Source organism: Aotus nancymaae, unplaced genomic scaffold (genome assembly GCF_030222135.1).
Source record: "Aotus nancymaae isolate 86718 unplaced genomic scaffold, 86718_ANA_hifiasm-v0.15.2.pri h1tg000014l, whole genome shotgun sequence".
Taxonomy (NCBI): domain Eukaryota; kingdom Metazoa; phylum Chordata; class Mammalia; order Primates; family Aotidae; genus Aotus; species Aotus nancymaae.
This window is the reverse complement of record NW_026988425.1, coordinates 31,344,138-31,372,008: the sequence shown is the minus strand read 5'-3', so window position 1 is coordinate 31,372,008 and position 27,871 is coordinate 31,344,138. Positions and strand designations below refer to the sequence as shown.

The 27,871-nt window shown below is 44.5% G+C and overlaps 1 protein-coding gene and 1 pseudogene across 1 annotated transcript in view; both read right to left on the bottom strand.

Annotated features, from left to right (window-relative positions):
• The window catches only part of PDZD2 (PDZ domain containing 2), a 398,209-nt gene that overhangs the window by 250,658 nt on the left and 119,680 nt on the right, over window positions 1-27,871 (bottom strand). The window lies entirely within an intron of this gene.
• LOC105722402 (large ribosomal subunit protein uL18-like) lies at window positions 3,414-4,446 on the bottom strand (annotated as a pseudogene).

Here is a 27,871-nt window from a genome sequence, read left to right as displayed (position 1 = left end):
AATTAAAAATAATAAAAACAAATATATGGTTTTAAGTATAATGCAAATAAATACTCTGCCCCTATCCTCATCTTTGTTGCCTAAGCTCAGTTTAGGGCGTGTAAGTGCTGGGAATTAAAAATGTGACCACAAGCTGGACGGGGTGGCTCACGCCTGTAATCCCAGTACTTTGGGAGGCTGAGGTGGGCAGATCACAAGGTCAGGAGGGCAAGACCAGCCTGGCCAGGGCCAGCTTGGTAAAACCCCGTCTCTACTAAAAATATAAAAATTAGCCAGGCGTGGTGGCCAGCGCTTGTAAGCCCAGCTACTCAGGAGGCTGAAGCATCAGAATCACTTCAACCCGGGAGGCGGAGGTTGCAGTGAGCTGAAATCTCACCACTGCACTCCAGCCTGGGCAACAGAGCAAGACTCCATCTCAAGGGGGAAAAAATATGACCACATCTGTATAATACCTTAATTTCAGGAAAGCTTTTGCATACATATGCCATTCTCATCAGCAGCAGGCCAGAAAGATATGATCTGGTGCGTCTTTTCCCTAACCGGGGTTTCACTGCTGACTGGAAAAGAGATCAATGGCCCAGAAACAAAGGGGTGCTTAGATTCTAGTGGTCTACAATTTTATCTTGGGTCTGGTTTAAATAATACTTGAAATTGCTACATGCACACCCAGGGTCTACAAATAACATTAATTTGAGTGAGAACTGCTGATACGTTAAGAGAATCCAAAGTAGCTTCCACACACTAAGGAAATGGTTCATTAAAAACAGTTTAGAGTTCAGCATGATGGCTGATTTCAAAGTGGTATCCTCAGGGGTGATGATCAAAATGACAGGCACAAATGGGGCTTAATGTCTAGATTCAAGAAAAACTGACAAAGAGGTGAGGATCACAGCAGATCATGCATTTAATAGGAATCTGCCTGCTGCACTGATAAGAAATAGGCAAGGCAGTGCTGGGGTGAACTCACACTGGTGGGAGTTTGACAGGAAAGGGAAGTGCCCCCCTTCTTCCTACCCCATAATAAAGAATTTGACAGCAGACAGACTTTTTCTGGTGGGGGGTGTATGTCCAGTCTGATGCCTCTTATTGTAAGAAAGATGTGGAGCCTCTGGAAAGGTTCCAAAGGAGAACCTAAGTGATTAGAGACAGAAAATAGAACCTATGAGGGGAGGTTAAAGGATTTGGAGTTGTTTAGTCTAGAGTGAAAAAACATGATTAAAGGCAAACTTAACAGTCTTTTCCTACTTGAAGAGTTATTATAAAAAGGATACTGACCAGCTGTTTGTCATCTCTACAGAGGACAGAAGAGGTAAGAGATTCAAAATACAACTTTAGAATTTTGGAGGCTGGGCGTGGTGGCTCACGCCTGTAATCCCAGCACTTTGGGAGGCCAAGGTGGACAGATCACAAGGTCAGGAGATCGAGACCATCCTGGCTAACACGGTGAATCCCCATCTCTACTAAAAATACAGAAAATAAGGCCAGGCGCAGTGACTCATACCTGTAATCCTAGCACTTTGGGAGGCCGAGGTGGGTGGATCACCTGAGGTCAGGAGTTCAAGACCAGCTTGGCCATCATGGTGAAACCCCATCTTTAAAAATATATATATATACAGAAAATTAGCCAGGCATGATAGCATGTGCCTGTAGTCTCAGCTACTCTGGAGGCTGATGCAAGAGAATCACTTGAACTCAGAAGGCAGAGGTTGCAGTGAGTCGAGATTGCTCCACTGCACTCCAGCCTGGGTGACAGAGCAAGACTCTGTCTCAAAAAAAGAAAGAAAAATAAAAAGAAAAAAAAAATAGCTGGGCATAGTGGCTCGTGCCTGTATTCCCAGCTACTCAGGAGGCTGAGGCAGGAGAATTGCTTGAACCCAGAAGGCAGAGGTTGCAGTGAGCCGAGATCATACCACTGCACTCCAGCCTGGGTGACAGACTGAGATTCAGTCTCCAAAAAAAAAAAAAAAGAATTTGGGTACAATGTAAAGAAGACTTGCTTATAATATTTATTTATTTATTTATTTTTGAGATTGAGTCTCGCTCTGTCCCCCAGGCATCTTGGCTAACTGCAACCTCCGCCTCCCAGGTTCAAGCAATTCTCCTGCCTCAGCTTCCAGAGTGGCTGGAATTACAGGCACGCACCACCACACCTGGCTAATTTTTGCATTTTTAGTAGAGACAGGGTTTCACCATGTTGGTCAGGTGGATCTCGAACTCCTGACCTCAAGTGATCCACCCGTCTTGGTCTCCCAAAGTGCTAGGATTACAGTCGTGAGCAACCTCACCCAGCCTGATAAGTCTGTTTCATAGTTTCACTCCTGTTCTGTGTACAGGATGTATTGCTTTTTAATGGGTCTCAATAATTAGCTGATGATGATGATAATGATAATAATAGCTATGACTTATTAAGCTCTTACTATAATTATATTGGGCACTGTGCTAAGTACTTTATGTAGATTATCTTTTTTTATTTGCAGTTGCCCTGTAAAGTGGGTGTAATTATTAGTCTTATTCTAACACAAGGAAACTGAGTCACAAAGAGGTTAAGTAACACAGCTAATAAATGTTGGAGTCTCGATTCAAACCGATTTGGTCTGACTCAAAACGGTGTACTTACACTACTGCCTCTTACCATTAGGTATTTTTAGCTACTCAGAGGGAGGAAACATGGCAAAAAGAAACATTCATGCTTATTGGCCCAAGCTGATTGAAAAGCAGCCTTCACAAAAGTTTACATTGCCTGTGGGAAAAAAATCGCTTTTCCCAGCATAACAGGAAGGGAAGGACCAAGTTCACTTTCTGATAGGGAGGGTGCATTGCTACCTCCCACAAAGTGGAAGAATTCAAATCAAAGTTCACCTTTATACATGTAGTTATTCATCTGTAATCTAACTTTGCATACAGTAAGGTCTTCTGTGACTGTTGAATGAATACAAATGCTTTATGACTGTGATGCGCTAAGACACACTGAACTGAAATGAGATTTTCCAGCATGGTGGTCAAGGCTCTGTTTGGTCATCTCCTTTTTTCTTTTTCTTCAGCTGCTTAGTCAATAAGTTTATTGTCTTTATCTGAAAAACCTTTATAGAAAATTGTTTGGTTTATCTCTCAGCATCCCACTCCTGAACTCTGAGGAAGCTTGCCTTCTTTTCTTTCTGAGATGGAGTCTCGCTTAGTCGCCCAGGCTGGAGTGCAGTGGTGCAATCTCCACTCACTGCAACCTCCGCATCCGGGGTTCAAGCAATTCTCCTGCCTCAGCCTCCCAGTAGCTGAGATTACAGGTGACCGCCACCACGCTCGGCTAATTTCTTTTGAATTTTTAGTAGAGACGGGGTTTCATCATGTTGGCCAGGCTAGTCTCAAACCCCTGACCTCAAAGGATTCACCCGCCTCGGCCTCGCAAAGTGCTGGAATTACAGGCGTGAGCCACCACACCCAGCCAAGTTTGCCTTCTTTTGAGCTACCTGATCTTTCTTCTGGGCAAGGGGCATTTTGGGATAGTTCCAGCTCTGCTTTTTAACTTCCTTCTTGGGCCTCTTCTCATAGAATGGATTCTCTTGCACAGCAGCATGAGCTTTCTTATACATCCCCATCATGTCTGGCGTTACACTGTTCTGTATGTATTGAGAGAACTGCTGCTGGTAAGTATCTTCATCTCCTTCCATTAGGTAACGCATGTCATCTGCCACATTCTGACACATGATGTGCTTCCAATGAGCTTCTGCATTAAATTCCTCGCTTTCAGAATTGTAACCAGGCACTGCCAGGGAGAGACAAGCCTCCATCCACGGCTTCCTTCAGGGCCTCCAAAACTGTATTGCCAGTGGTAGTTCTGGCAAGGCGTGCTTCCGAATAGCAGATAAAGGCTATGATTCTGGCTGATCATCAATGTTTCCCACATTGTATTCATCTCCGGTCACCTCCACTTGGCCTTCCTAGATCTTGCCCATGCCAAACCTACAGAGAAGCCTGCGGGCCAGCAGCAGGCCAGGACAATATGCTGTGGCAGAATTTGTCAGCCAACCTTCACACCAAATTTTGGCAGTTTGTGTGCATATGCTGCGCAGACTCTCAAATCCCCTCCTACATGGGCATAAGCAATCTGACAAATGGTATCTCTGTTACGCGAACTCTCATCCTGCATTTGAGCGTGTTGTACTTATTTTTATCCTGTATCACCAAGCGTTTCTTAGCATAGTAATCAGTTTTACCCTCTCGTCGTCTTCTCAATTTCATTTGGTATCTCTTAAAGTGGGCCTTATTCTTGACAGCTTTAACAAACTCCATTCTACAAAACAGAGACTCACATCCACGGCTCAGCACAGACCTCTGGCTGGTCATTTCTTTTTTTTTTTCTTTTTTTTGAGACGGAGTCTTGATCTGTTCAGGCTGGAGTGCAGTGGTGCGATCTCGGCTCACTGCAACCTCCGCCTCCCAGGTTCAAGCAATTCTTTTGCTTCAGCCTCCTGAGTAGCTGGGACTACAGGTGCACACTGCCATGCCCGGATAAATTTTTTTTGTATTTTATTAGAGGCAGGGTTTCACTGTGTTGTCCAGGCAGATTGTGAATGCCTGAGCTCAGGCAATCCGTCCTTCTCGGTCTCCCAAAGTGCTAGGACTACAGGCATGAGCCACCCTGCCCAGCCCTGGCTGGTCATTTCCATGGACTACTTACCAGATGTCCCCTAAGAGTCCTACAATCCAGTGTTTCCTTCGACTCAGTATCTATGAGACAGCATAGATCATATAATATGGGTCACATATTTTCTCAATGTCAACTACTTTTAGATCAAGACAAGATTTTTAACGAGGTTTATTGAGTGCTGTTGTATATCAACAATAGATGAGTCATGAGTGAAACAGACATCAAAATGATTTTTAGAAAGGCAAGTGAACCACACACAAACAAAAAATAGAAAGCCTTGATCCAAATTACTCCAAAGGACAGATATTTTCCCATTAGGACAATTTATCCTGAATCTGTAAACAGAGAGGGGCATAATTATACAAGTGTTTGCTAACAGATCTAAACCTCATGCAGCTATAAAAAGCTGGAGAGAGGAAGAAAGCGGAAATTCCCAGGAGAAGATTCCCAACCACGTTCAGAATCACCAGCTCTCCACAAACACAAGCCCCAGCCGCGGCACCAAGCAGAGCACGAGAAGAAACCTCGGGATTTTGACATAGTCCACAAAAGTAACTTTGAATTGTCCTGAAACCAAACAATGACAATTCTAGCCAATCAACTTTCGGCTGACACACAGGGGTGGTGACTTATTGGCGTCCCAGATGTAGTTAATGGAAACATGATGCCATGATGCTCAGAATTAAAAAGGTATTTAGTCAATGTTGATTGAATGGATGGATAAGTGAATGAAGTCTGAACAGATGCCCATGTCTCTTTCCCCCTTTGCAGCTCTGTTGGGAAGATGTCCTCAATGCTTCAACCCCGGCCGGGCGTGATGGCTCACGCCTGTTAATTCCAGTATTTTGGAAGGCAGAGGCAGGCGGATCACCTGAGGTCAGGAGTTCAAGACCAGCCTGGCCAACATGGTAAAACCCTGTCTCTACTGAAAATACAAAAATTAGCCGGGCGTGGTGGCACATGCCTGTAATCCCAGCTACTCGGGAGGCTGAGACAGTTCAGATCACTTGAACCCGGGAGGTGGAGGTTGCAGTGAGATGAGGTTGCACCACTGCACTCCAGCCTGGGTGACAGAGCAAGACTCTGTCTCAAAAAAAAGAAACCAACCGAACAAACAAAATGCTTCAAATCCAAAGCCACCACAGAGGGGCTGAACCATTTGACATAGTTCCCTAGGAACAGAACAGTTCATGGAACTGGAGACTGGTTTCCCACCCAAAGATATACCAATGGGTGATCTTCCAGTGAACACAGGAAGGGGAATTGTGGTACCTATGGAACATCTTTGCAGGCCTTGATTGAAAAGCTGCCGTTATTTACAGTACAGATTCTAAACTCTATTTGAAGTCCAACAGAAGCAAATACTAAGTAGCTAGCATCCATAGAGGATGCCAAGACCTGTTCTAAGCCCTTCACATATTAGGTCATTAAATTCTTATTACAATCTTAGAATATATAATTATTACAGCCACCGATTTTACAGGCGGTGAAACTGCAGAAGATTACCTAATTAGCTCACGATCAGACAACTAGTACGGAGAGGAGCTGGAACTCAGATTCGCTTTGGAACCAGTGCTTGCTCTTAAGTGCTACCCAATTCTACCAGTCCGGATCTTACTTCCTGCCACTTTTCTGCACAAACTCACTGTTTGCCCACAAATATGCAAAGAACATTCTAATCTCTGCAGGACAAGTTTCCTGACCTCCCTTCCACCGTTACCTCTCTCTTGTGAGTGCTCACATCACTCATTCTCCAGGGAACACACTGAAACTTACTTGGTTCACATCACACCTCTCCAAATACCTCTGAATTTCCTTTGGTGTTGGAACTATGTGTTACATGGCAGTCTGGAGATGGAGTGGAATAAGAAAGACCTAGGTTTAAAGTCCAAATCCCATAATTATGACCCATGGGATTCTGGGTAAGTCATCTAACATTTCCTGTCCTTATATTTAAACCATCTGCCTTAAGGGCTTGTTGAAGAGGAGGGGCTGAGTGTCTAGGATGATGCCTGATATTGTAAGCCAGAGATTCTCAATCAGGTGTTATTTTACACACCCTTACTCCACCCCTGCAGGGACATTTGGCAATGACTGGAGATATTTGATAGTCACAACTGTGGGGAAGGATGCTTACTGGCGACTGATGGAGAAAGAGAAACAGAGAGAGAATTCTTTTCTTTTTTTTTTTTTTTTTTTTGAGACGGAGTTTCGCTCTTGTTACCCAGGCTGGAGTGCAATGGCGCGATCTTGGCTCACCGTAACCTCCTCCTCCCAGGTTCAAGCGATTCTCCTCCCTCAGCCTCCTGAGTAGCTGGAACTACAGGCACGCACCACCAAGCCCAGCTAATTTTTGTATTTTTAGTAAAGACATGGTTTCACCATGTTAGCCAGGATGGTTTTGATCTCTTGACATTGTGATTCACCCACCTTGGCCTCCCAAAGTGCTGAGATTGCAGGCGTGAGCCACCGTGCCTGGCCGAGAAAGAGAATAATTCTCATCTCCCATTCTTTGGACATAGTGACAATATCTTCTTCCATTTCTACCTTTTACAGTGAGAAAACATGAATAATTTTTGTGCAGTTGTATACGAGAAAATGTAAAACTTAACTGTGGTCTCTAGTCATCTTGAAGCATCTCTGGGAGATGTCCCGAACTAAACCAACTGCCCAGAGCTGAGCATAACAAGATAGGTTCTTTCTTACCTTGGGCCTCTGAACAGACTGAAGCTGAGGCTGTCCTTCCCACTTTAAACCCCATCACCTGCCAATTCCTACTCACCTCTCAGGACTCAGCTTAGAGATCACCTTCTCCAGGGAGAAGGGGGACCCTTCCCTAGAATATATTCAGGGCCCTCCTTGGTGCCCCAGTAGCGTCTCCACTGCCCATCCATCTGTCTGCTTACCCCTGTAGACTGTAAACCCTTTTAGGGAAAGGTCATGTGGTCTGACACTGTTTTATTCCCAGGACCTCACACTGTATATGCCTAGCATATACAGGTGCCCAAGAAATATTTGTTGAATAAATGAATATAAATGAAGAGACTCAAATGCATTAATTCCTGCAACTAGTTACTGAATGCCTACTATAAATCAGGTACAGAACTAGGCAATGGGAAAGCAACTATTTGTACCCTAATATGAACAACAGCAACAGTAAAAAGAACTACAGCTAATGTGTATTGGACATTAACTATGTCTCAGGCATCCTGCTAAGCTATTCTATTTGCTTTTAATCCTCCCCCAAAAGCCCATGTGGCAGACACTATTATTATCATTGTACAGATGAAGAAAGATGGCGATTCACTCACACAGCCCTTAATGAAAGAGTCTCTGACACGTAAGTTCACAGACATCCATTTACATGAGCTTAACTCCCACCAAGAAAAGAAGACCTGTGAATTCACTCATGAGCTTTTCTGATGGCCATCACCTTGCCGGGAATGTCCCTACTGACTCTGTATATTGCGTGAAACTTACTTTAAAATATTTTGGGCTGGGCGTGGTGGCTCATGCATGTGACCCCAGCACTTTGGGAGGCCAAGGCGGGTGGATCGCTTGAGGTCAGGAGTACGTGACTAACCTGGCCAACACAGCAAAACCTGGTATCTACTAAAAATACAAAAATGAGTCAGGTGTGGTGGCAGGCACCTGTAATCCCAGCTACTTTGGAGACTGAGGCAGGAGAATTGCTTGAACCCAGGAGGCAGAGGTGGCAGTGAGTTGAGATCATGCCAATGTACTCCAGCCTGGGCTAAAGAGCAAAACTCCATCTCAAAAAAAAAAAAGATTAGGCTGGGCTCACTCTTGTAATCCTAGCACTTTGGGAGGCCGAGGCAGGTGGATCACCTGAGGTCAGGAGTTCGAGACCAGCCTGGACAACATGGTAAAACCCTGTCTGTACTAAAAATACAAAAATTAGCTGGGTGTGGTAGTGGACACTTGTAATCCCAGCTACTTAGGGAGGCTGAGGGAGAAGAATCGCTTGAACCCAGGAGGCAGTGATCTGAGATCACGCCACTGCACTACAGCCTCGGTAACAGAGTAAGGCTCTGTCTCAAAAAATTTATTTCGATACAGACCGTGTGATGTCAAGTGATGTCACTATCACCTACACTCCAGACGCCATGAGCTAACATGAAAGACACCCATCATGAGTCTATGCTCTGCAGCTGCAGTGAACACTTGAAATATCATTATCTAAATCTGCAGCAGAAGGTTCTGAAGGTACCAAAATGGAAGTTAGAAATATTTCTTTCTTCTGTGGAATAATCAAGGTAAGTTGGTTAGAAAGGTTTGCACAGGGACCTCTGCCTTTGCCTGCTGAACTGTCAGGATGATGGGTGTGCAGAGCCCTAACACCTCTGGTAGGGTTTGGATCTGCATCTGCAGTCAAATCTCATGTAGAATTGTAATCCCCAGTGTTGGAGGTGGGGCCTCATGGGAGGTGATTGGATCAAGGGGTCGGAGTTCTCATGAACGGGTTAGCACCATCCTCTCAGGGCAATTCTCATGAGAGTAAGTGAGTTACTGTGAGATCTGGTTGTTTAAAAGCATGTAGCACCTCCCCCTGCCTCTCTCTCTCTCTCTGTCTTCTCTCTCTGTCTCTCTCTGTCTCTCCCTGTCTCTCTCTCTCTCTCTCCTCTCTCTCTCTCTCTCAATCTCTCTCTCTCTCTCAGTCCTGCTCCTGCTATTTAAGGCATGCCTGCTTCCCCTTTGCCTTCCACCATGATTGTAAGTTTCCTGAGGCCTCCCTAGAAGCTGCTATGCTTCCTGTGCATCCTGTAGAACCGAGAGCTAATTAAACCTCTTTCCTTTATACATTACCCAGTCTCAGATATTTCTTTATAGCAATATGAGAATGGACTAATGCACCTCTGAGTGTTAGCCGTAGCTGGGCAGATGGGCCTGAGTCTCCCCACCCATGGAGGATTCTGTCACTGGGTCTGATGATGAGATCAGGCGCTTCTTGTTCAGGGTCCTGGTGCCTGTGCCTCACAATGAACCTGCTGGGAAAGAGCACCTACAAGAACAAGCAGTGGAGACGTTGCCAGACTTATCTAATAAAGCAGGCTATGGACGATCTGTACCCACTCTATGGAAAGGCAGGAGTCAAGGACTTGCTTTCATGGTGACCTCCCACCTGGTAGGAAGGCTGTGGGTCAGGAGGTGAACAGCTTCCACCTTTCCTGACAATCAGAAGCTACTGATGTTGAACAAAGGAACACGACAACTCTGAGTGGCCAGTTTGCTCAGGAAGGGCTGCAACACCTCCTTTTCTGCCTTGCTTTCTTGGCAAACACCCATTTGTCTCAACATTCAGCTCAAAAATGCCCCCTGCTTTGAACACTTCCTTTCTTAATAATCACCTCCCCTTCGGAGCTCCAAGCGTTGCTGAAATGGCTGCCTACACATTGCTGAGATCCTTCTGATAAACCTCAACTGCCTGAGATAACCTGGGCAAGTCTCTTCCTGCACCCTGAAAAAGCTGAATTTATTAAAGGAGTTGATGTTTAGAATATGGTTTATTGAGCCTGGTGCCATACTAGGTGCCGAGGTGGGATGATGAAGCTGCAGGCAGTTACCATGTATTATGGGATAACTGCTAAGTCCAGGGAACTGGGAGATGCCATCGGGGCACCTGATTAGACTGAAAGATTAGAGAGGGCTTCCAGAAGTGCTTGTAAGCTGAGTCCCGAAGAAAAGATTCCAGGAAACAGAAGTGGCAAGGGCCAAGGTCCATAGCAGAGATGGGGGATGCCATGTTTTGTGGAGCCAGAAGGTTCATTCTGGCTGCAAATTTGGTGGGTCTGGGGTCAGTATGAGGAGAGAGGGAAACTGAACAGAAGCTGAGCGAGGGCTTGGGAGGCAGTAGTTTGGGCTTCATCTTTGGCGGGCTTTTAGCAGAGGAGTGAGGTGGACAGATTTCCGTGTTAGAAAGATTACACTGAGGTGGGGCAGGGTGGCACATGCCTGTAATCCCAGCACTTTGGGAGGCCGAGGCAGGTGAATCATGAGGTCAGGAGTTCGAGACCAGTCTGACCAACATAAAGAAACCCATCTCTACTAAAAATACAGAAAATTAGCCAGGTGTGGTGGCACATGCCTGTATTCCCAGCTACTCTGGAGGCTGAGGCAGGAGAATCACTTGAACCCAGGAGGCGGAGGTTGCAGTGAGCTGAGATCATGCCACTGCACTCCAGTGTGGAAGACAGCACAAGACTCTATCTCAAAAAAAAAAAAAGAAAGAAAGAAAAGAAAGATTACACTGAATACAAGGAGGAGCACATCCCAGAAGGCCAGCTGGGCAGAGGTGAAAAGAGGGGTAAGGAAGCTGTCACATGAATCCAGGCAGGAAAAGATGGTGCCTGGCCAAAGTGCGTTGCTGTGGGACAGTGCTTCCCTTGTGTCAAACAAAACTCCAGAGCTGCTCTGTTTATAGGCTCTTTCCTACTGCTAGACTGTCAATCCCTAGAGGGCAAAAATTGGAATTCACTCATCTCTGGATCCTCAGTGGCCACAGGTGATAAAGTCCTCAGTAAAGGGTTGGCTGGTGCATGTTGAACGACAGAATTCCTTAAGTACAATGATCATTTCCTTTTGCTAGATTCCTCACCACTAGGCCCCGTCCTCTCTGCCGCTGCTGCCTGCAGCAATCTCTTTTCACCGATTACTGTATTCCTTTTACCCTGAGTTGCTCCAAGGTGTACATTGCCGCTCACTTCCTTTCATACAAAGCACAGACTTTGATTCTAGTCTTCACAGCCCCCTAAATATCTTACATTGTCCTTTCCCCCGACTATGGCCCAGCTTATTCCACTACTGTAGCTAGTCAAGACCTGGGCTTGGCTTAAGGAGTCCCCTCCCCAACCATCTTGAAAGTTTTACAGTGGCGACCTCACTTGTGTGGAGTGGCTCCTCCCTCCCATCTGATATCCTAAGTCTACTTCATTCTTTATTTTACTTTAGAAAACACAGTATTTTATTGTTTTATTTGAAAATAAAATAAAACAGGCCAGGTACAGTGGCTCACGCCTGTAATCCCAGCACTTTGGCAGGTCAAGGCGGGAGCATCACCTGAGGTCAGGAGTTCGAGACCAATCTGGCCAACATGGTGAAACCCCATCTCTACTAAAAACACAAAAATTAGCCTGGCATGGTAGCAAATGCCTATAATCCCAGCTACTTGTGAGGCTGAGGCAGGAGAATCACTTGAACCTGGGAGGAGGAGGTTGCAGTGAGCCGAGATTGCACCACTAGACTCCAGTCTGGGTAATAGAGTGAGCATATGTCTCAAAATAAAATAAAATACAATACAAAATAAAATAGTCCCCCCATCTGCAAGAAGCATTCACGAACTCCTACTAACCAGATACAGAATCTTACCCAACCTTACTCCCATTAATACATATTCCTGTCAATTGCATATGACGGCAATTTCTCCTGTTTTTTTGAGAAGGGGCTTCACCATGTTGGTCAGGCTGGTCTCAAAGTCCTGACCTCAGGTGATCCACCCGCCTCAGTCTCCCAAAGTGCTGGGATTACAGGTGTGAGCCACCGTGCCCGGCCTCTCCATGTTTTCTTTTCAAAGGCGTTAAGAGCACCCTTGCCTGTACCTGCTCCATCTTCCCTGACGTGGTTTGGCTGTATCCCCACCCATATCTCATCTCAATATGTACTTTCCATGTGTCAAGGGAGGGAACCTGGTGGGAGGTGACTGGATCACGGGGGTGGTTTCCGACACGCTGTTCTTATGGTACTGAGTGAGTTCTCGTGAGACCTGATGGTTTTACAAGGTGCTCTTCCCCCTTCACTCTCTCTTTTCTCTGCTGCCTTGTGAAGAAGGTACTTGCTTCTCCTTTGCCTTCCGCCATAATTGTAAATTTCCTGTACTGCCCACACCAGCCATGCAGAACTGTGAGTCAATTAAACCTCTTTCTTTTATAAATTACCCAGTCTCAGGTATTCCTTTATAACAGTCTGAGAATGGACTAATACATTCCCCTCGCCGTGTTCCTTGCACCAAAGAAACTTGTTCCAGCTTACAGAGGTCTTCTGCTTTGACTTATCCCTGAGAACTGAGCGTTGGGCAATGTAAACTGTGAAGCAGAAAATCCATTGCAGCCATTGCTCACCTCTAGGCCGGGCCCACACCCGGCCCTGCCAGATGGCTTTATAATAGTGAGTGCTGTATTACCATGAAGGGCCTTCTATAAACTCTTAGGAGAGTTAAAGCTGGATAGTATCCTAGGGGCTGTTCCTTTCCCCTGCAAACCTTTGTCTAGCAGGGGCTGGTGCCTTTCCTTACACAGGTTTATAGTAACGTTGCCAGATAAAATACAGGAGACCCAGCTGAATTTGAATCACAGCTGAAAAATGAATTTTTTTTACTCTCAGTAGATCACAAAAATCACATGGAATTTTTCACTTATTAAATCTGAAAATCTTATTTTATAACAACCAAGTCCTTACTCCTTGGTCTTGACAAAAATCATTTCTCTACTCAGTCACAGGTAAATAGTTATATGGAAAACAAAACATATGCACGTTGTTACAAATTGAGAAGCTTGAAGACATTCCTTTGTGGTCTCTGTTTCTCACTCTGATGGACATCTGCTTCCAAGAATCGGTTTCTAACCATTTTCTTTATAGCTGACTTGAAGTCCCTCGCCTTTGCCTAACCTCTCTCACTCCGTTTATAATTCTCTCCATGATCATTCTTTTTGCATCATTAAGTTCAACCACTTTGACCCTTCTTCTGTTCCCAAGCAATCAGCATTCAATTGAGTGCTTCACCTTGACTTGCTCTCTTATAATGATATATCAAAATGTCTCTTCTTTACAAGTCAACGAACCACATTCAGGAAACATTGAATTGAGGGTGGGTAGCTCCCTCAATTCTTCCAAATTGACCTCAAGGATCAGATGCCCCTTCCTAATTATTCCATGCTCTCCAACTCTAGGAAATCCTCCCGAAAAGCAGCTTAGGACTCCAGCCTCAGTTCTTATCTGGTCCACCACTGTTCTCCATCAGCTAAAAAAGCTCCTAGTTGGGAAAAGCAAAGGATCAGATAGAACCCTGAATCATTTTCTCGCAAATGAAAACGTGGCTTCCTCTTCAGGCTTCAGGGGCCATCTCAGCTTAAAAGCCACGTTGTTCACACATGGCGCTGTACCGAGGGCCCACCTCACTTTAACCCCAAGGAGGGTCGAGTTTAGCCCATTTATCAACGCATGTCTGTGGAGGAAGGGATGAAGGGGAACTGTAACCCTGTTACGACTATTTTCCAGTTTACACTTGGAGCACTGTGGGGGAGACTTGGAGAGGGAAACAGGGTAGAAAGCAAGCTCTGAAGGAAACCCGGGCAGGCTGGTTAACACAGAATGAAGGACATGATGAGATCAAGAAAAAATTGTTAATGGCCAGGTGTGGTGGCTCACACTATAATGCCAGCACTTTGGGAGGCTGAGGCAGGTGCACACTTGAGCTCAGGAGTTTGAGACCAGCCTGGCCAACATGGTGAAACCCTGTCTCTGCTGAAAAATACAAAAATTAGCTGAATGTTGTGGCATGCACCTGTAATCCCAGCTATTTAGGAGGCTGAGGCAGGAGAGTTGCTTGAACCCAGGAGGTGGAGGTTGCAGTGAGCTGAGACTGTGCCACTGTACTCCAGCCTGGGTGAAAAAGCAAGGCTCCATCTAAAAGAAAAGAAAAGAAAAGAAAAAAAGAAAAGGAAAGGAAAGGAAAGAAGGAAAGAAAGGAAAGGAGGAAGGGAAGGGAAGGGAGGGGAGGGGAGGGGGAGGGGGAGGGGGAGGGAAGTTAAGTTGTTGTTAATATGTCCAGGGTGGGAAAACACTTTGAATTACCAGAGTCATAAAGAATTTCATTAAAAACAGGGTGATAGTCTGGGGTGGTAGTCCAGGAGTTCGAGCCTGACCAACATGGTGAAACCCTGTCTCTAGTAAAAATACAAAATTAGATGGGTGTGGTGGCACACACCTGTAATCCCAGCTACTCAGGAGGCTGGGGCAGGAGAATAGCTTGAACCTGGGAGGCAGAGGTTGCAGTGAGCTGAGATCGAGTCATTGCACTCCAGCCTGGGCAACAAGAGCGAAACTCTATTTCAAAAAGAAAAAGGAAAAGAAAAAACAGGGGTGGAAAAAAAACCTTTCATTATTAGTAGTAATAGTAATTAGTAATGAAAGTATTAGTAGGGAGGTGGAGGCAAAAAAAAAAAAAGGAAGTATTCGTACTTAGTCACAAAGACATCCATACCTTTTTAAACTCCTGTCATATTGTTAGTATATCTTTGCTTTTATCTGCCTTTCATTTCACTCCACAAAGAAGGAATGATAGATAGGATTACACCCACTCCACAATGATGAAACTGTGAAAAGGATGTGGGCACTTCCAGGAACCCAGGTTTCTTGACTTCTGGTCCAGGGGGTTTCCCTGTCTAGCAGATAGCAGTTGCTCTATTAGAAACCAGCCAGATTCAGGCCAAGAAACTGCTTTCAGACTTATCACAGTGCCTTCAGAAGGCTGGATGGGCTGTGTCAGGGTGAGTGGCCCAGTGGGCAGAGGCTGTGGAGCCAGGGGGCCTGGGTTTAGATCTCATCCCTCCTTTACCAGCCTGGATTCTCTCATCCGTAACTGGGGATAATGACAATTACCTTGCAGAGGTGTTGTGAGCTAGAATGAGCTGGCGCATAACTGTAAATGTGCATAAACATTATATTAACAATGACTGTAATTGTAGGTTTAGGATTCTAACTTGTGTAGAAGAGTTCAAATATACACAAATCCCAGCTAAGACAGGGATGAAATGGAAAGAACTGGTAGTTTTTCAAAGCTATCAAAAGGCTTATCAAGCTATATCATTTTTTTTTAAGTGACAAGAGAAAGTTACAAATTAATGGCTCACCTTCATTAAGTGTTCATGGTGTGTCAGTCCCTGTGATAAGCCTTCACATGCAGACTCTCATTTATTCTCTTGCCTTAGGAGTTACGTATTGTTCTCTCTTTTTTTTTTTTTTGAGATGGAGTCTTGCTCTGTCATGCCACCGTGCCTGGCTGATTTTTTGTATTTTTAGTAGAGACGGGGTTTCACCATATTGGCCAGGCTGGTCTCCAACTCCTGACCTCGTGATCTGCCCACGTTGCCCTCCCAAAGTGCTGGGATTACAGGTGTGAGCCACCACACCCAACCAGGTATTGTTCTTGAGACAGATTCTTGCTCTGTTGCCAGGCTGGAGTGCAGTGGTATGGTCTCTGCTCACTACAACCTCCGCCTACCAGGTTCAAGTGATTCTCCTGCCTCAGCCTCACAAATAACTAGGACTACAGGCATGTACCACCAAACCCAGCTACTTTTTGTTATTTTTAGTAGAGACAGAGTTTCACCATGTTAGCCAGGATAGTTTCGATCTCTTGATCTCATGATCCGCCCACCTCAGCCTACCCAAAATGCTGGGATTACAGGCATGTGCCACTGCTCCCCACTGGGTATTGTTCTTTATTCCATTTTACAGTTAGGGAAAGCCTGACTTAGTGGGATTAAGAAAGAGCCCAAGGTCACACATTTTATAAATGGTAGAATCAGGACTCATTAAGTTCATACCCACAGATATGTATAACCCAAGCAAACCATTCTTGTAGATGTGTTTGTGTGTGTGCACCTGTGCATGGAGAGAGTTCAAAAGAAAATAGACCAGATATTAGCAATATCCCACCACTGGATGGTAGAATGACAAGTAATGTTCACTTTCTTCTTTATGCCTTACTGAATTGAGTAGATAGTGCTTTTAAAATTTAAATGTTTTTCCTTTTGATAATACACTTTAAAAAGTAAACCAAAATGAGGCTTCAAAAATATAATGAGTGGAACCACCATCCTTTAGTAATTTGCCAAAATGATGAACATAAAGGGAAAGAAGAGAGGCATCCAATATATGTTCTGTAGGCCTTTTAGAAAACATGGAGTTGTTCCTTTGGCCACGTATATGCAAATCCATAAGAAAGGTGATACTGTAGACATCAAGGGAATGGGTACTGTTCGAAAGGGAATGCCCCACAAGTGTCACCATGGCAAAACTGGAAGAGTCTACAGTGTCACCCAGCATGCTGCTGGCATGTAAACAAACATGTTAAGGGCAAGATTCTTGCCAAGAGAATTAACGTGCATATTGAGCACATTAAGCACTCTGAGAGCTGAGATAGCCTCCTGAAACGCGTGAAGGAAAATGATCAGAAAAAGAAAGAAGCCGAAGAGAAAGGTACCTGGATTCAACTGAAGCACCAGCCTGCTCCACCCAGAGAAGCACACTGTGTGAGAAACAGTGGAAAGGAGCCTGAGCTGCTGGAACCTATTCCCTGTGAATTTATGGTATAATAGGTGTTAAAAAAAAAAGACCTCTCTGGACTGTAAAACATATATATATAAAGAAAATGACTACTCCTTGAATCAGTGTGTGTGTGTGGGAGATGTAAATAGCATTTGCAAAGCCCATGGTAATTAAACTTTCAGGATTTCCCCACCCCCAATCAAAGAAACCTTTGGAATAAAATGAGTTGGTTTTTTTTTAAACAGGGTCTGACCCAGGCTGGAGTGCAGTGGCATGATCACGACTCACTGCAGACTCAACCTCTCTGGGCTCAGGTGATCCTCCTACCTCAGCCTTCCGAGTAGCTGGGAGTATAGCTGCATGCCACCATGCCTGGCTAATTTTTGTGTTTTTTTGGTAGATACAGGGTGTATTAGTCCATTCTCATGCTGCTCTAAAGAACTGCCTGAGACTGGGTAATTTATAAAGGAAAGAGGTTTAATTGAGTCTCTCCTGAGGGGAGGCCTCAGGAAACTTACAATCATGGTAGAAGGGGAAGCAAACATGTCCTTCTTCACGTGATGGCAGGAAGGAGAAGCGCTGGGCAAAGAGGGAAAAGCCCATCGTAAAACCAGCAGATCTCTTGAAATCTCACTATTACAAGAGCTCTCGCCAGTTATTTACTACACATGGGGATTATAGGAACTGAACTGCAATTCAAGATGAGATTTGGGTGGGGACATAGACAAACCATATCATGGGGTTTTGCCATGTGGCTCAAGCTGGTCTTGAACTTCTGATGCTCAAGTGATCTGCCCACCTCAGCCTCCCAAAGTGCTGAGATTCTTGAAAATAAAGATTATATTCCACATCCCTTTTACCTAAAAGCTCAGTTTGCTATCTCTTAGGCAGTAGATCTCAGTTCTCAACCTTAAATTTGAGGTTTAGAAATATCACGAACCAAATATTTGCCACTTATTTACTCTATAATAACAAAATGAGTTCTTAAAATCTGTTTTTTTTTCTTTTACCACATTTTCCCTTGACATGATTATTTATAACTTATGTGCAAACTCCTTTCTCTTCTGTGGTCATTACAAAGGATAAAATGATAAAAGATCACTAAAGCAAACATTTGTCTTTCTGTTTGCTCTGAACTCTGAAGTCCTCTTCAAGGAGTACTACAAAGGTAAATTAAGATTTTGCACCCCCTGTCAACAGAACTGTCTTCAAAGATGACCTCTGGAGGGGAGTAAAAGAATTGAAAGCAAACTGAAGGAACTCAAAAGCAATGACATTTTCCTGTTTTTCTGCAGTTAACAACAATGCAGGGATGGCAGAGGAGGGCAACCTGTACCCAGAACAGGTGCCTGAATCTTTCTGGTGAAAGCTCCTGGGGTCCCTGCAGGTCAGATGATCTGGAGGGCAGGAGGGATGCGTGTTGAAAAGCCACATGGGAGGATGGGAGATGCAGAGGCTGAGCTCTCTCTCCCAGGCCATTAAAGACTTTTCAGATAATGAAGAAACTCTCACAACAGAATTGGTGTGGCGGTCAGCTAAGCCAGGTGTACAGAATGTGCTCACAGACCTGGCCTCCTGGGAATGTCCCAGACCTGAAATTCTCTGTGGCTCACCTAGATGCCCCGGCTGTGCTATAATGTGAGAGTGGCAGGGAGGTTTTAGAGTTCATGTGCATGGATATCAGCCTACTCCACTAAGTCAATGAAAAACTACCATTGAAAACCATGGACTTGTGAAGAAAATAATGATAGCTTGTTTGCCTAGCCTTTGTTCTATTTATTTTCAGAGATAAACAGAACTATTTCTCCAGATCAGCTTTGGAAAACTCACCTGCAAATTGACATGACTGTTTATCTGTTCGAAATTGGGTGTGTTTCTTTTTCAAAGCAGGAAAGGAGGGTTAATTATCAAAATCTTTTAGACTATGATTCCAGAGTTGAAAGGCTGTTTGTGCTGCTGAGCCACGTGATTATACAGATCTCTTTGAGGAGCATTTCCAGCTCCAAGGGTTTCTGGGGATTAAAATATACCTGAGCAGGGCATGGTGGCTCACACCTGTAATCCCGGCACTTTGGGAGGCTGAGGCAGGCAGATCACTTGAGGTCAGAAGTTCAAGACCAGCCTGGCCAACATGGCGAATCCCGACCTCTAATAAAAATATAAAAATTAGCTGGATGTGTTGGTGGGCACCTGTATTCCCAACTATTTGGGAGGCTGAGGTGGGAGAATTGCTTGACTCTGGAGGGCCGAGATCATGCCACCGCACTCCAGCCTGGGCAACAGAGGCAGACTCTGTCTCAAAAAAAAATTTAAAAATTAAATAAATAAACAAACCTAGGGTCCATAAAGTATGAAAATGCAGAATATAATTTTTAATATAATTTTATATTTTACAGATTGAAGCTCTCTCAGAATTTTGTGTATTTTACCTGTTTCTGAACTTCACAGATACCATATGCACATATATTTTCTCATTTTCTCACTCTCTGTTTTAGCTGTTCATCTTAGTTTCTTTGGTCTGACTTCATTTACTTTGTGCTTTTTATTTTTGAGACAGGATCTCACTGTGTCACTTACCCAGGCCGGAGTGCAGTGGTGCGATCTTGGCTCACTGCAGCCTCTACCTACTGGCTCAGGTGATCCTCCCACCTCAGCCTCACAGGGAGCTGGGACTACAGGCACACACCATCACGCCTGGCCAATTTTTTTGTTTGTTGGTTTTTTGAGACAGAATCTCACTCTGTCACCCAGGCTGGAATACAGTGGCATGATCTCAGCTCACTGCAACCTCTGTCTCCCAAGTTCAAGTGATTCTCCTGCCTCAGCCTCCCAAGTAGCTGGGACTACAGGTGTGGACCACCATGCCTAGCTATCTTTTTGTATTTTTAGTAGAAACAGGGTTTCACCATGTTGGCCAGACTGGTCTCGAACTCCTGACCTCAAATAATCCACCTACCTCAGCCTTCCAAAGTACTGGGTCTACAGGCATGAGCCACTGTGCCCGGCCTCATATTCTTTACGATCTTTTAAAAATATAAATCCATTCTTAGCTGGCCAGGCGCAGTGGCTCACACCTGTAATCTCATTACTTCTTTAGGAGGCCGAGGTGGGTGGATCATCTGAGATCAGGAGTTTGAGACCAGCCTGACCAACAGGGAGAAACTCTGTCTTTACTAAAAATACAAATTAGCCAGGCTTGGTGGCACATGCCTGTAATCCCAGCTAGTGAGGAGGCTAAGGCAGGATAATCGCTTGAACCCAAGAGGCAGAGATTGCAGTGAGCCGAAATCGTGCCGCTGCACTCCAGCTGGGGTGACAGAGCGAGACTTGATCTCAGAAAAAAGAAAGGAGGATTTAGATCAAGTTGGGGAAATTTGTAAAAATCGTGGCTTTTTCCCTCAAAATCAATTAAATTGGCCAGGTGCAGTGGCTCACACCAGGTGCAGTGGCTCACAGCACTTTGGGAAGCCAAGGCAGGCGGATGACTTGAGATCAGGAGTTCGAAACCAGCATGGCCAAAATGGCGAAACCCCATCTCTACAATACAAAAATTAGCTGGGCGTGCTGCTGCACACCTTTAATCCCAGCTACTTGAGAGGCTGAAGCAAGACAACTGCCTGAACCCTGGAGGTGGAGGTTGCAGTGAGCTGAGATCATGCCATTGCACTCCAGCCTGGGCCACAGAGCAAGACTCTGTCTCAAAAAAAAAGCCAATAAAATTATTCATTTATAGAGAAAACATTGAAACAGGCTTACACAAATACCACCACTGTGCTGTTTTTAAATAGGGAAAAATTTCATTCTATTTCAAAACATCTAAGTCAGACTGGTAAATTGGGAGCACCAATGCAGAATCCTTTTTGCAAACAGCAGATTTAAAAAACACTTAACACATAACACTTTTATCTATTTTTAGGTGGACAATTATGGACATTCCAAATTGAGACCCACAAGGGTTTATGACTACATTCTCAATGAGTGATGCACCTGCCAGAAATAATGGGACTGACTCAGGACCAGTGAAAGAAGATACACAGGATGGGCGAGGTGGCTCACGCCTATAATCACAGCACTTTGGGAGGCTGAGGTGAACGGATCACCTGAGGTCAGGAGTTGGAGACCAGCCTGGACAACATGGCAAAACCCCGTGTCTACTAAAAATATAAAAATTAGCCGGGCATGGTGGCACGTGACTAATCTATTACTTGGGAGGCAGAGACAGGAGAATCACTTGAACCCAGGAGGTGGAGGTTGCAGTGAGTTGAGATTGTACCACCTGGGCAACAGGGCCAGACTACATCAGAAAGAGAGAAAGAAAAAGAGAGAGAGAGAGAGAGAGAGAGAGAGAGAGACACGGGGTGGGGGGTGGGGTGGGAGGGAAGGAAGGAAGAAGAAAGAGAGAGCAAGAGAAAGAAGGGAGGGGAAGGCGGGGGAGGGGAGGGGAACGGGAAGTGGGGTGGCACAAACCCAAGACTTGGATTTTTCCGAAGGAACGCTTATGTCTCTCAACAAACATTTGCTGAGCTTTCGCCAGGTGTTAGGTGCTGTGCTAGTTAGATGCCCACTCAACCCAGGACAATGAAGCTTTCATTTTCTCAGTCCAATTGATGAAAAGTTAAACATCAGCTGGAGAAATCAAGACTGAGAAGATGAGTTCATGTAACTGTCCCTAGATGAATTCTTATCCTCTTGGTCAGTAAGGCAGGGTCCTTGAAGCTAAAAGATACTTTTCTTTTTTTTTTTGAGATGAAGTTTCACTCTTGTTGCCCAGGCTGGAGTGCAATGGTGCAATCTTGGCTTACTGCAACCTTTGGGTTCAAGCGATTCTCCCGCCTCAGCCTCCTGAGTAGCTGGGATTACAGGTGCCCACCACCATGCCCAGCTAATTTTGTATTTTTAGTAGAGATGGGGTTTCACCGTGTTGGCCAGGGTGGTCTCAAACTCCTGACCTCAAGTGATTCACCTGCATAGGCCTCCCAAAGTGCTGGGATTACAGGTGTGAACCACTGTACCCGGTTCTAAAAGATACAATTTTGAAAACATTAAGTAGAACAGCACAGCACACAGAAGAAAGGTGTGGAAGATACTGGAGGGATAATAACTTGCAGTGACCTCATCTCGCACCCACGCAGCCACTGATGCCCACACATCAGTGACCACCATTCGGCTCCACCATCTTTGGATTAGGTACCCAGGAAGAAGTCAGCACAGCAGCAATTTGAAGTGTCTTCCTCTAACACACAGAATGTTCTTTCTTTGTCTCAAAAACATCTAAGAGCTGAATCCACTGCATGAGGCTATCAAAGTTTTGAAACACTAGCAGATATTTCTCAAAAGCAAATATCCCTGAAGAGTTCATGTTTCTTGCTTTTTGATCACTCCTTATTTAGACCAACTGATGCTCAAATGAGATAAAGCTCTTAAAGGTGTGTTCCCTAGTCACTGATATTTTTTTCTCTCTCCAAAAGCTGAGGTCATCCACCACCTGTAGGGCTTGAGATATTGAAATGAAAAAAAATCACCAGGAGGCTGGGCGCGATGGATCATGCCTGTAATCCCATCACTCTGGGAGGCTGAGGTGGGTGGATCACGAGGTCAAGAGATCGAGACCATTCTGGCCAACATGGTGAAACCCTGTCTCTACTAAAAAAATACAAAAATTAGCTGGGCGTGGTGATGCACGCCTGTAGTCCCAGCTACTCGTCAGGTTGAGGCAGAAGAATTGCTTGAACCCCAGAGGCGGAGGTTGCAGTGAGCCAGTATCACGCTACTGCACTCCAGCCTGGGCAACAGAACAAGACTCTGTCTCAAAAAAAAAAAAAATAAATAAGAATTGATTTTTAATCATTTCATTGGTTACTTCGAGCCCTTATCTTTGTCCAAACTTTTTATTCCATTTGTAGTTTTTCCCGTGCCATAGTTATTTCTTTGTACCAGTAAGTTCAACCACTTTGACCCCTTTTCACTTCCCAAGCAACTACTTTCAAATGTCCGTATTACTGTGACTTCCTACATCTAGCTTAATTCTCCATTAGAACATCTCCTTTTCTACACAGTAATGATCTCTGATAAGGAAAAAGACTAACAGGGAGCCGGGTCTCCACACTTCATAAGTTGCCCCATGGAAGTCTTCCAGCCCCCCTTGCTTTCCCACTGGGAGAATTCCTCCGGAGAAGGAACTTCAGAATGTCAACACCTGCTGTCTGAGCTGTGCCACAATGGCTCTGAATTAGCCTGAGAAGCCTTGGTCAGGAAAAAGCAAAGAAATCAGAATTGCAGGATAAAGCTTCTCCCAAAAGACTCTCAAGAAGTGTCCTTTCTATCTGTACAGATCAGAGTGTTTGGACACTGTGCAGAAGTCTCATGAAAAAAACACGTAACTTTACCCTGAAGACATTTCAGCTTCCCTTTTTAGGTGAAGGATCAAGGGTGTCTGCACGTCTGGGAAAAGGGATAGAGGAGAATTAACAGCCAGTACTCCAGGGCCTGGATTACTGATACAGAAATGGTCATGACGATAGAGGAATCTGAGGAGGCAGGAGAAGCTTGACACAAACAAATGGATATCCCAAATAGGCTAGTTAATAATTTTTAAAAAGTTGAATAATAAAAAAAAAAATTCACAAGTTAAAAATGCCATCAGATTAAATGTATTAAGGGAGTGGTTTGGAGGGAACATTTGAACAAGTAGAATCAAACAGAGTTGGAAAAAATCATATTGGTACTAGACAAAGTTTTTTTTGTCGTTGTTGCTGCTGTTTTGAGATGGAGTCTCGCTTTGTCACCCAGGTTGGAGTGCAGTGGCCAATCTTGGCTCACTGCAACCTCCAAACTCCCAGGTTCAAGCGACCCTCCTGCCTCAGCCTCCCGAGCAGCTGGGATTACAGGCACCTACCACCACACCTGGCTAATTTTTTGTATTTTTAGTAGAGATGGGGTTTCACCATGTTGGCCAGGATGGTCTCAAACTCCTAACCTCAAGTGATCCACCCACCTTGACCTCCCAAAGTGCTGGGATTACAGGCATCAGCCACCACACCCAGCCATAGACAGGAAAGTTCTTACAGCTATTGATACCACTTTACTTTGGCGAGGTAGAGTTAGTAACTGGTAAGAGGTATGAAGAGGGCTCTGATGTACTAGTTAAGCTCTGTTTCTCAGTTTGGTTGACAGTTAATATAAAAGGTCACTAAGCTGGGCTGGGTATGGTGGCTCATACCTCTAATCCCAGTACTTTGGGGGCGCTGAGGCAGGCAGATCACCTGATGTCAGGAGTTCAAGACCAGTCTTTTCAACCCCATCTTTACTAAAGATACAAAAATTAGCCAGATGTGGTGGCACATGCCTGCAATCCCATCTACTCTGGAGGCTGAGATAGAAGAATCACTTGAACCTGGGAAGCAGAGGTTACAGTGAGCCAAGATCATGCCACTGCACTCCAGCCTTGGTGACGGAGGAAGACTGTCAAAAAAAAAAAAAAAAAAATTCACTAAGCTGATTACTTTTGATATGTGCCTTTATGTATATTTCAAAGATAAGTTTACTGGAAAAAGTACTTCTGGAATGATAAAAATAAAGAGCTCCAAAAATCTATACCTCTATAAGAGTAACAAAAACACTGGAAAAAATGATCAAAATCAACTTTTTCAGAACTCTGGAAGTTAGCCAAAAGCTTGAAACATCACTAGCAGCCACTGAGGCAGAACAAGTTTGGAGGTCCCCAAACACTCTATCTTCACAGCACTGTTACTACTTGACCTGTCGGGCGGCTCGCTAAAAGGCTCCATTTTCAAGGTTTCTCTTTACTTGACTTGATTCAGAGCTGATGCTGCAAGAACAGCTTTATCCCTAGGTTATTTGTTGAAAAAAACCCATGGCAATTGTTTAATATGAGCAGCGTTCTGAGAAAATATCTGTAAATCACCTACCTGATAAGGAACTTATATCTAGGCTATTTAGTCTATGTAAAGAATTCTTACAACTCAATTTGAAAGTGGATAAAGGATTTAAGTAGATATTTCTAGCTGAGCATGGTGGTTCATGCTTGTAATCCTAGTGCTTTGGAAGGCTGAGGCATGAAGATCGCTTGAGGCCAGGAGTTTGAGACTAGCCTGGGAAACATAGCAAGACCCCATCTCTACCAAAAAAAAAAATTAAAAATTAGCCAGGTGTAGTGGCATGTGCCTGTAGTCCTGGCTATTCAGGAGAATAAGGTGGGAGGATTGCTGGAGCCCAGGAGGTTGAGGCTACCGTGAGCCTCTGCACTGCACTCATTCCACTGCATTCCAGGCTGGGTGACAGAGCAAGACCCTGTCTTAAAAACTAAAATAAATGGACATATCTCCAAAGATGTACAAAGGGTCAAAAACACATGAAAAGGTGTTCAACATGATTAACCATTAGGGAATACAAATCAAAGTCACAGTGCGATAACTTCACACCCACTAGGATGGCTGATTTAATAAAGACAGATCACACATGTTGCCAGGAATATGGAAAAATTAGAACCCTTATACCCTGCAGGTGGGGATGTAAAATGGTCCCGAAAAACAATTTGGCAATTCCTTAAAAAGTTATACATAGAGTTACTATATCATCATCAATTCCATTCTTACATATATATCCAAGAGAACTGAAAACGTACTCATACAAAAGCTTGTAAACTAATGTTCACAGCATGATTCATAGGAGTCAAAAAGTGGAAAAGGCCCAAATGTCCACAAACGGATGAATGGTTAAACAAATATGGTTAAACATATGGAATACTATTTGCCAACATAACGAAGTAAAGTTCTGAAACCTGCTGAAACATCGATGAGCACTGAAGGCATTACACTAAGTGAATGAAGCCAGTTACAGAAGACCACGGACTGAAATATCTGGAATAGGTAAATCTATAGGAACAGAAAGCAGCCTCTGTTCTCCCGGGGCTTGGAGAAGCCGAGTATGGTGAATGCCTGTAATGGGCATGTGGCTTCATTTTGGAAGGATAAAAATGTCCCAAAATTAGTTATTGGTGGTACTCAATGCTGTGAATATATAAAGCCACCCAATTGTACATTTTAAAGGATATATTTTATAGTATGTGAACATCTCACTAAGGCTATTGTTTTATTATTTTATTTTTACTTATTTATTTTTGTTGAGACAGAAATATTATTGCCCAGGCTGGAATGCAGTGGTGTAATCTTGGCTTACTGCAACCTCTGCCTCCCAGGTTCAAGCAATTCTCCTGCCTCAGCCTCCTGAGTAGCTGAGATTACAGGTGCATGTCACCATACCCAGCTAATTTTACTATTTTTGGTAGATATGAGGTTTCACCATGTTGGCCAGGCTGGACTCAAACTCCTGATCTCAAGTGATGCCCCCACCTCAGCCTCCCAAGGTGCTGGGATTACAGGCGTGAACCACCACACCCAGCCTCAAATATCTTGTAAAAAATAAAAATAAAAGGGAAACAGGTGAGTGGCTGTTTTCAGACTGCAAGGAACTGTTACTTGGAAAGGTGTGGAGCCTCACTCCTACCCTCCCCACCAGGTGGCACTGAGCAAGGTAGAGAAGAACAAAAACTCTACCCCTGCAGAGCAGCCCCCACTCCCTAGCAGCACAGCCTGGCATGAAACCAGCACGATTATCTTGCAGGGAATAAAAGGCAGGAGACAGGAAACACGTTGCCTCACCTTGAGAGAGAAGAGGGATCCAGGTATTTACACCCCAATAGACCAAATACCTCTTTCCTCCTGTGTTGCAATCTCGCTACATTTAATTTGTTGTTTTCTAATTAAAAAGGAGTACATGGAGGGCCAACTGAACTTGAACTGTTTCTCATCAGAAGCTGTAAACTCAGTCTTCCTGTTCATTAAAAGAAAAAAAAAAGCTTTCCTTTTACTTGACGCCTGTTAATAGCATGCCTGCAGAAATAAGTAACCGTGCTGGAAAACAACCTGCAATTGCTGGATAGGAACAGTCACTGTGATCGTTTAAGATATAATATACCTAAAGCAAGCAGCACTGTGGTTAGCATGTTGTTGGTACTCAGGAAACGGTACCTATCGTTTCAAGTACCTTTTCCTTAAACGCTCTGCTGGTGTAGTGCTCACTATCCTGCAATAATCTTAACTGAACAGTGCCCTCCAGAGGCCGCTGGGAATTCAACTGTGCTGACAGTTTAAAGATGGTCTGGAAAAATACCACAGAAAATTATCATTTAATTGTATTTTTTTTCCTTTTCTCTTTTTTTTTAAAGACGGGCTTTCACCATGTTGGCTAGGACGGTCTCAATCTCTTGACTTCATGATTCACCCGCCTCGGCCTCCCAAAGTGCTGGGATTACAGCAGTAAGCCACTGCGCCCAGCCCATTTAATTGTCTTTTTTTTTTTTTTTTTTGAGATGGAGTTTCGCTCTTGTTACCCAGGCTGGAGTGCAAAGGCGCGATCTCAGCTCACCGCAACCTCCGCCTCCTGGGTTCAAGGAAGTCTCCTGCGTCAGCCTCCCGAGTAGCTGGGACTACAGGCGCACGCCACCATGCCCAGCTAATTTTTGTATTTTTAGTAGAGACGGGGTTTCACCATGTTGACCAGGATGGTCTTGATCTCTTGACCTCGTGATCCACCACCTCGGCCTCCCAAAGTGCTGGTATTACAGGAGCAAGCCACTGCGCCCGGCCCATTTAATTGTCTTTTACATTGATGTGGAGTCAGCACCAGAGCCTGGTGTCCCAGGATGTATTAGAACCTGATGGATTGTCTGATTTATCACCCACAGCAGCCTTTTTTTTGGCCAGGGCTTGTTTGTTTGCAAGGGATACTTCAGAGAACATGGAGATTTGGGGACACAAGTCCACCTAGGCACGGTGGGAACTGGTGCTGGGAACTGCTAGC